Below are 8116 nucleotides of genomic sequence, written 5' to 3' on the forward strand. Positions count from 1 at the left end.
TACAAAGTATAAATATAAAGTTTTCTAAAATAAAAAATAAAAATAAAAAACAATTTTTAAATTATGAAGATAATAATCTAAATATTTACTTATAAATTGATAATTAATTATTTTTATCTTTGATCTTAATCTTAATTAAATTTTGATTTTGAATAAAATTAATTTTTAAACATAATAAATCCATTTATTTCGGGTACATAGTTGTAGTAAATCCATTTATTTTGGATTTCCAATAAGTATACAGAAAAATAATTTTTGTAATTTATAATATTAAAAATTGTACAAGTAAGATTTGGTAAATAAAAAGATTGAGAAAATTAAAAGTTAAAACTTGTTTGTGATTGGTTCACATTAAATTTTTTAATAACTAGTTAGCTGAAAAACAAAAAACTCATTCATTAGGCAAGTACTAATAAGAATGTAAATGTTTAAGATATATTTAATAAATTTTATGATTTGTACTATTTTGGTATAAGCATTTTTAACTTTGATTAGTTAAAATTTTTAAAATAATGTTTTATTTGATATTTATTGTTCTTATAAAATATGAAAAAATAAATTATAAAATACATCATGAAGAACTAATTCTTTATAAATTAAGAGTAAAGATTAAATTTGATCATGATCTTTCTTTCAACTTTCTATGAGGTCAGTACATTACAAAATAATTTGAATAGATATTTTATCAAACTATTAGCTTTTAATATTTTCCATTATATACCTTTCTTCAATAATATTTAATTTTTTAAAATAAAAATTAATTTATAAAATAAAAATTACATTCTTTTACAAAATTACTTTATTTTTTACAATTGCAATTAAATTAGAGTTTGCAGTTATGATTTTCAAGTAACCTTAGGAATTAATCTTCTTAAATTAGAATTAGGGTTACTATTAAATTAAAGTTATTACTAGGGTTAGGGTTATCTTTTATATTTTGCCTTTTATATCTTCAATTATATCCTGTATTATAATATTAAAATTATCATTTTAGTTAGGTTAAGGTTATCCTCATGTGATACTACTATATATCTTATTGTTTCTAATACTCAACTTCATTTCTCAAATCAAAATTAAAATCAAATTGCAATACATATAAGTTTAACCTATAATATATATTACAAGAAATAAAATCCTAGATACTTTTCTTCTTACATTTATTACTTCTACTTCTACTACAATATTAAAGCTGCAAGTACTAACCACTACGTGGCACTTGTTTATGAATAGTATTATTGCAATCATCTCACTATTTTTTTATTTTATTAGAAAATTGATTTTTACATATAGTGTACATGCATATTTTTTAAGTTTTTAAATTGTGAAAAATAATTTGTGGCTATTTGATTAGACAAAACAATTTGCATCTTATATATAATTTCAAGATCCACTATGATGATGAGACATTTTTCACGTAGTTTTTTGTTTTTCCAATTAACTAGTTATTAAAAAAGTTAATGTGAACCAATCACAAACAAGTTTTAACTTTTAATTTTTTCAATCTTTTAATTTATCAAATCCTAGTTGTACAATTTTTAACATTAGAAATTACAAAAATTATTTTTATGTACACTTATTGGCTAAATATAATTTAGCTGTTATAGAGCAGATTTTTAGTGGCAACTATATAGCCGAAATATAGGTAAATTTGATGTCTGTTTTTTTTTCTAAATTAAAGTTTGTGTTAACATGATGAGGAGGAGAGCTTTAATGGGAGGGGTCACTAAATAGAGTATATTATAAACAAGAACTTATAAAAAAATGTTTGGAATATAGATTGATTTTAATATTTAATAAGATTTGCTTTAGTCAAAATTATTAATTGTTTATTGTTTATATATTAATAAAACTATTAATTGTTTGATTGACTGATTTTTTTTAGATTGCTATTATTATTATTCTTCATTAAAAGGTCTTATTTTTAATTTATATTTGACATTATTAATAACATTAAATTTTTACACTAAGAGAAAATTATGAAAAAAAACTTTAATATTTATGTTTTCATAATAATATAATAATACAGATAACGAATCTACTTTTGGAGGATGTCGCGCAGGAGAGTTTTGCAGAGGGCCGAGCTAGGGCATCGAGGCCCTAACTCGTGAATGGGGGTTTTCGCAGGGAGTCCAAGGTGAGCGGTGGAGGCTGTGCAGTGCGGGGGGGTCGAGGTAGTGCGGGGAGCAGAGGAGGGCGGAGGGGAGACGTGCGGTGGTCTGTGAGTGGGTGCAGACAGTGTGTGTCAATGGGGCTGGGGGCCACGAGTGGACCTCCATCCCGGGTGAGTTGGGGAGGAGTGGATTTTTGGGGGGTTTCTTTTTCCTTTGGGCCCCTTTGGGGTTTAGTGTTTCATCCTCTTCGGGTTTTATGATGAGTATTGGCGAGGAAGCTTCGAAGAAGTAGCCAGCCTTGAATTTTCGTGATGCAGTGGGATCAAAACCCCCATCGCAGAGCATGAAGACATTCAATAATAACCTTTTCTCCTCAGACGTGGGATCGGGTGGTACAGGTAGCTCTTGCATTTCGAAGTTTAATGGTTGCTTGGAGAGGTGCAGCGAGAGGCCAAAGCTATTTATTCCTCCTAAGATGATAGCAGAGGATGTCAAATATTTTTTAAAACACTCGCTATACTGTAAGTTTTGGGGAATGAGGGTTTCGTTGTAGTTTTTGGAAAACTGGGTGCAAAGGAGTTGGGCCCCAGAGGGGGAAATGGAGATTATGTTGTTGGCAAACAACTACTTCATGGTTACCTTCAACAGCATGGAGGATTGCAATAAGGTCTTCGAAGGTGGTTCGTATTTCTACAACCAGGTGGGGTTGTTCATCAAACCATGGCATGCGGGGTTCAACCCCTCGGAGGAGCTCCCAAATAGGGTTCCTGTGTGGGTTTGTTTACCATGTTTTCCTGTGGAATGTTGTCGTGAAGATGTGCTCCGGATGCTTGCCACTCTGCTTGGGAAGCCTGTGGGATCCTCTACGCAAACCCTGGGGAGAAAGGTAATGACCTTTGCGCATATCTGCATTGAAATTGATCTTAGTAAACCCTTGCCAGATGCTATAGATATGTGCGTAGGATCTTATTCTTGGGTTTAGCAGTTAGATTATGATACTTTACCTTTTCGTTGTCAGTTGTGTCACAAGTATGGTCATTTACAGCGTAAGTGCCCTAGATATAAACCGGTGGTGCGCCAACCTCAACAGTCGGAACCGATCCAAGATAGGGCTGATAAAGGGAAAGCTGCTATGTCTGTCGAGGCTGGGGGTACTGATGGTTTTGTCCCAGTTAAGACAAAGAACAGGAACCAAGGTCAAAAGAGGCCTTTGTAGGAGAGACAAGAGGAGGACACCTTCAACAGATTTGAAGCCTTGGATGACCTTTGCCATCAGGAAGTTAATCCGGGGCTAACCCCTTTGGATCAAGGTGCGTCAGGGGGGGCTCCGGAAAGAGTAATGGAGAACCCTATCTAGGCCCTGCTAGTGGTTGGAAGCCAGCAGATGGAGATGGATCAACCAGTAGGGGTTCAGTTGGGACCCGCTCTTGAGGGGGAGGGCTCTCCGACAACTTTGAAATTAGAACCGGTCGGGGTCAAAAGCAATAAGTCTTCATCTCATCTGGGTTTGCATCAGAAAGATATTAAGAAAAGTGCATCAGAGAAGGGCTCAAAGGTGGGCAGAAAGAAGGATTTGGACAAGATTAAATTGATGGGGGAGAATTTGGTTGAGTCAGGGTCGGTAAAGACTTTGGATTCTCACTTTTCCAATCCTCCAAAATGATTGTGCTTTCATGGAATGTGAGGAGCTTGAACAGTGGCCCTAGACAAAAAGTTGTTCGAGATTTGATTAGGAATCATTCGCCTGATGTCATATTTTTGCAAGAAACTAAACTTACTGTGGAGAGTATGATGGGCCTGGTGCCGAAGCTGTGGGCTCAAGTAGAGTGTCAGTGTGTTGGGGCAGCTGGTTCCTCTGGAGGGGTGGCCTGTCTTTGGAACCTCTTAAGGTTTCACCCTATCTGGTGAGTTGCCTCCCGATTGTCATTATCTGGGTTGCTCTCTAGTCTTGAGACTGGGGAAATCATTTTGTTTTCTAACATCTATGTGCCCACTGATCTTCAGGGTAAGCAAAACTTATGGTCTCATATTTCTTGTATGCGAAGGCTGGGCCCTTTTCACCCCTGGATTATGGCAGGAGACTTCAATGCCATCCTTGAGCTGAGTGAAAAGAAAGGGGGGGTGATGTGGTTGGAACCTTCTTCTTTCCTTTTTCAAGATAATATTGCCTTGTTGTAGCTTGTTGACATTAAGCCTGGTAATGGTTTGTTCACCTGGAACAATAAGAGGGTGGGAGAGTATTGGATTGCAGAGAGGTTGGATCGTTTCCTGGTTTCGAGTTTTTGGATTGGTGGGGGGTGGTCCACCAACTCGAAGATTCTTGACTAGAGAGGGTTGGATCACTGGCCCATCAAGCTGGTTTCTTCTTCGGCTCGGGTTGCTCGCTCACCTTCATTCAAATTTCAACTTATGTGGCTTCGAGATCCTACTTTGTCGGCTCTTGTTGCGGAGTGGTGGAGGAAAGGGAGGCCGACCTTTGGCACTGCCATGTACTCTTTTGCCAAGCAGCTGCAATTTGTGAAGTTTCAGTTCAAGCAGTGGAACTGTCAAGGTTTCGGGAACATTTTTCATGCTAAAAAAGCTGGTCAAAGTGTGTTGAATGAGATCACCAGCATAATTAGAGAGCAAGGTTTGTCTGACTGGAAGCAGAGAGCTCGTATTGATTGGCTGAAGGAGGGGGACAAGAACATTGCTTTCTTCCTCAACTCAGTGAAAGCCAAAAGGCATGGAAATTCCATCCATGTTTTGGTTAATGATAGAGGTGAGCAGTGCTTATCCTTGCAGGAGATATCTAGGGAGGCGTCTCAGTTTTTCCAGTCCCTCTTCAAAGAGGACTCTTAGGGGGAAACGAGGGAGGAGAACCAGGTTCTCACTTGCATTCCTTCTCTTGTATCAGGGGAGATGAATGAGTAGCTTTTGTGTCCTATTTTGTTGGAAGAACTTGAGAGGATTGTCTTTCAAATAAGGAAACGAAAAGCTCCTGGCCCGGATGGATTCCCAGTTGAATTCTTTCAAGAATTCTGGGATATTATCAAGCTGGATTTACTGGAGGTTGTGCAGGAATCCTAGAGGAATAAGTAGATGCTTAGGGCATTGAATGCAACTTTCATTGCTCTTATCCCCAAGTGTGAGGGGGCTGACCGGTTAGGCTAGTTCCGCCCCATCTCTCTTTGCAATGTGATTTATAAGATCATCTCTAAGCTGATAGCGGATAGATTGAAGAAGTGCTTGGGGAATGTTATCTCGGAGGAACAGAATGGCTTTGTGGAAGCGCGTCAAATTTTGGATGGGGTGGTCATTGCTACGGAGACCATTCATTCGATGGCTACCTCTGAGGAAAAAGCTATGTTTATCAAGCTGGATATGGCTAAGGCATACGACAGAGTTCAGTGGTCCTTCCTTCAGAAGATCCTCAAGGCGTTTGGTTTTGCTGACGAGTGGATCCAGTGGGTTATGAGTTGTGTTATGACTACTTCTTTCTCTATGCTTATCAATGGAGATCATACGAAGTTGTTTGGTGCGTCTAGGGGTCTCTGTCAGGGGGATCCCCTCTCCCCTTATTTATTCATTCTTCTGGCTGAGGGTCTGGGGAGGCTGATTAAGCATAATGTGGGTCTGGGTATTATTCAAGGTTGGAGATGGGGTAATGACTTGCAGCCTCAGTCCCACTTGTAGTTTGTGGATGACACGGCTCTGATGGGGCTTGCTCGGATGAGAGAAGCTAATAATCTGCGTATGGTCTTGGATGTTTATCTTGCGGCATCGGGCCAGCTGATTAACGAGGACAAATCTTCTATCCTCTTTTTCAACACTCCTGAAACTATTCAAAGGAGGATTGCTCTTATCTTGAGATTCCAAGTTGGATACCTACCCTTAATTTATTTGGGTATTCCTATCTCTCCTGGTAACCCTCCTAGGGATTCTTGGCAAGTCATCTTGGACAAATTCCGCACGAAGGTTGATCACTGGACTCATAAACGGTTATCCTTTGCTGGGAGGGTTCAATTGATTTAGTCGGTGGTTCAGGCTCTTCCGATCTATCGTTGTATGCTTCATGTGGCTCCTAAGTGGTTCTTAAAGGGTCTGGATTCTCTGGCCAGGCAATTCTTATGGGCAGGCAATCTTTCCTCTTCAAAATGGAGCATGGTCAATTGGGACGTGATATGTAGCCCGAAGCAGTCGGGGGGGGCTTGGTTTAAGACAATATGTTCTTTTTGGGGAGGCTCTGGCAGCTAAGTTATACTGGAGGTAGTGTGTTGAGTAGGATCAGAGCTGGGCCAGGATTTTGGCCAACAAATATATGTAGAGGGTCCCGATGGAGGAAATCCCTAGATATCCGCTTGAGAGAATGGGCTCTTTGATCTGGTATACTCTCAAGAGGGGAGCTTCTCTCATCAAGGCAGGACTCTTTTGGATTCGCAGGAGGGGGGAAGAGGTCATGTTCTGGAATGACTCTTGGGATGGATATCCTCTCATTCTTGATCAGTTCCCTAACCTTGAGAACCTGTGCCAAAGGTTTTTGGAGGTTGGATGGTCAAGGGTGAGTGACTTCAAGGCTGTTTATAGGTGTGGATGGCTTGATTTGGAGAGGTGGAAGACTCCTGATGAGTGGCCGGTTGTTGGGATGGAGGAAGAATGTGCGGAGCTGCAGGGCATTTTAGCGAGTAGACACTGTAGCTCCCTCAAGGGTAGGGATGGGCTAGCTTGGTCTCCAAATCCTAAGAGAGTGTTCACGACGGCTAGTGGATATCGAGAATTGTTGTACCAAAGATTTGAGGGAAGAGAGGTGATCTGGTGGAAGCATGTGTGGAGTAATGTGTCTTGGCCGAAGTGTAATTGCTTTGCTTGGACTTTGGCTTTGAATAGATGTCTTACCTGGGACAACATCCGCAAGCGGGGATTTCTGGGGCCCTCTATCTGTGTTTTGTGTGGTAATGGGGAGGAAGATTCCTCACACTTGTTCTTCATATGCCCCTTCTCTCTTCTTATTTGGCATTATTGGTGGGGGGTGTGGAAGCATCCTTGTATCCACGCGGATTCTCTGGTGGAGTTCTGGAGCAGTTTGGGTAGACCTCCTATCCTGTCCTCCTTCCTACAGATGGTCTGGTATATTGGGCCCATCTTCATTCTGTGGCAGATCTGGCTTGAGAGGAACAGGAGGATCTTTTGTGAGGTCAAATTGTTTGTTTAGCAAGTTTGGACTAGGATCATTGCAATGATCCGGGAGACTGTGGAAGCGAAATGTGAGGTGAAATTTCCTTTGGGTAGAGATGAGGCTGATATTATGAGTAGGCTTGGTCTACAGGAGTTGTCTCCGGCCTCAACTTGTGTCAGGAGAGGTAGATGGGCCATGAAGAAGGTGCAAAGGATGGGAAGGTGGATACCCCCTCAGGATGAGTTTATCAAGATTAACACTGATGGCTCATCTAGGGGTAAACCAGGTCCTACTGGAGTTGGTGGTGTTGGCAGGAATAGCAGGGGGGAGGTTGTTTTCCTCTTTTTGGTGCACAAAGGGTGGCAGTCTAACAACTTTATGGAGGGATCTGCGATTCTCTATGCCCTAGAGCGTGCTTGGGAGTTGGGTCGAAGGAAGGTGATTTGTGAATCAGACTCACAAATTGTTGTTAACCTATTGACTGAGCAGAAGGTAAGTGGGATTCAGTGGCAGTTGGTTGGGATTGTTCAGTAGATTCTCCAAATTAGTTCTTTAATGGAGCAAGTCTCTTTCGTCCATATCCCTCGGGAATGGAATAGAGCAGCTGATTGTTTGGCCAAGTGGGCCTCGGAACATGGTAGGGATTGGAAAGTTGAAAGTTGGGAGCATCTCTCTGGGGATTACTGTCAGGACTTGCAAAAGATTTTTACTAAGGACATGGATGGTTTTGAAGTTGGATGATTAGGGGTTGGTAGTTCTTTCCTGGGGCCTCGGGGCTCTAGGTCTCTTTGTAATTCTTGTTTATGATTTTCAATAAAGTTTTTACCCTTTTATTAAAAAAATATATATA

Source organism: Cryptomeria japonica, chromosome 5 (assembly GCF_030272615.1).
Source record: "Cryptomeria japonica chromosome 5, Sugi_1.0, whole genome shotgun sequence".
In the NCBI taxonomy this organism is placed as follows: domain Eukaryota; kingdom Viridiplantae; phylum Streptophyta; class Pinopsida; order Cupressales; family Cupressaceae; genus Cryptomeria; species Cryptomeria japonica.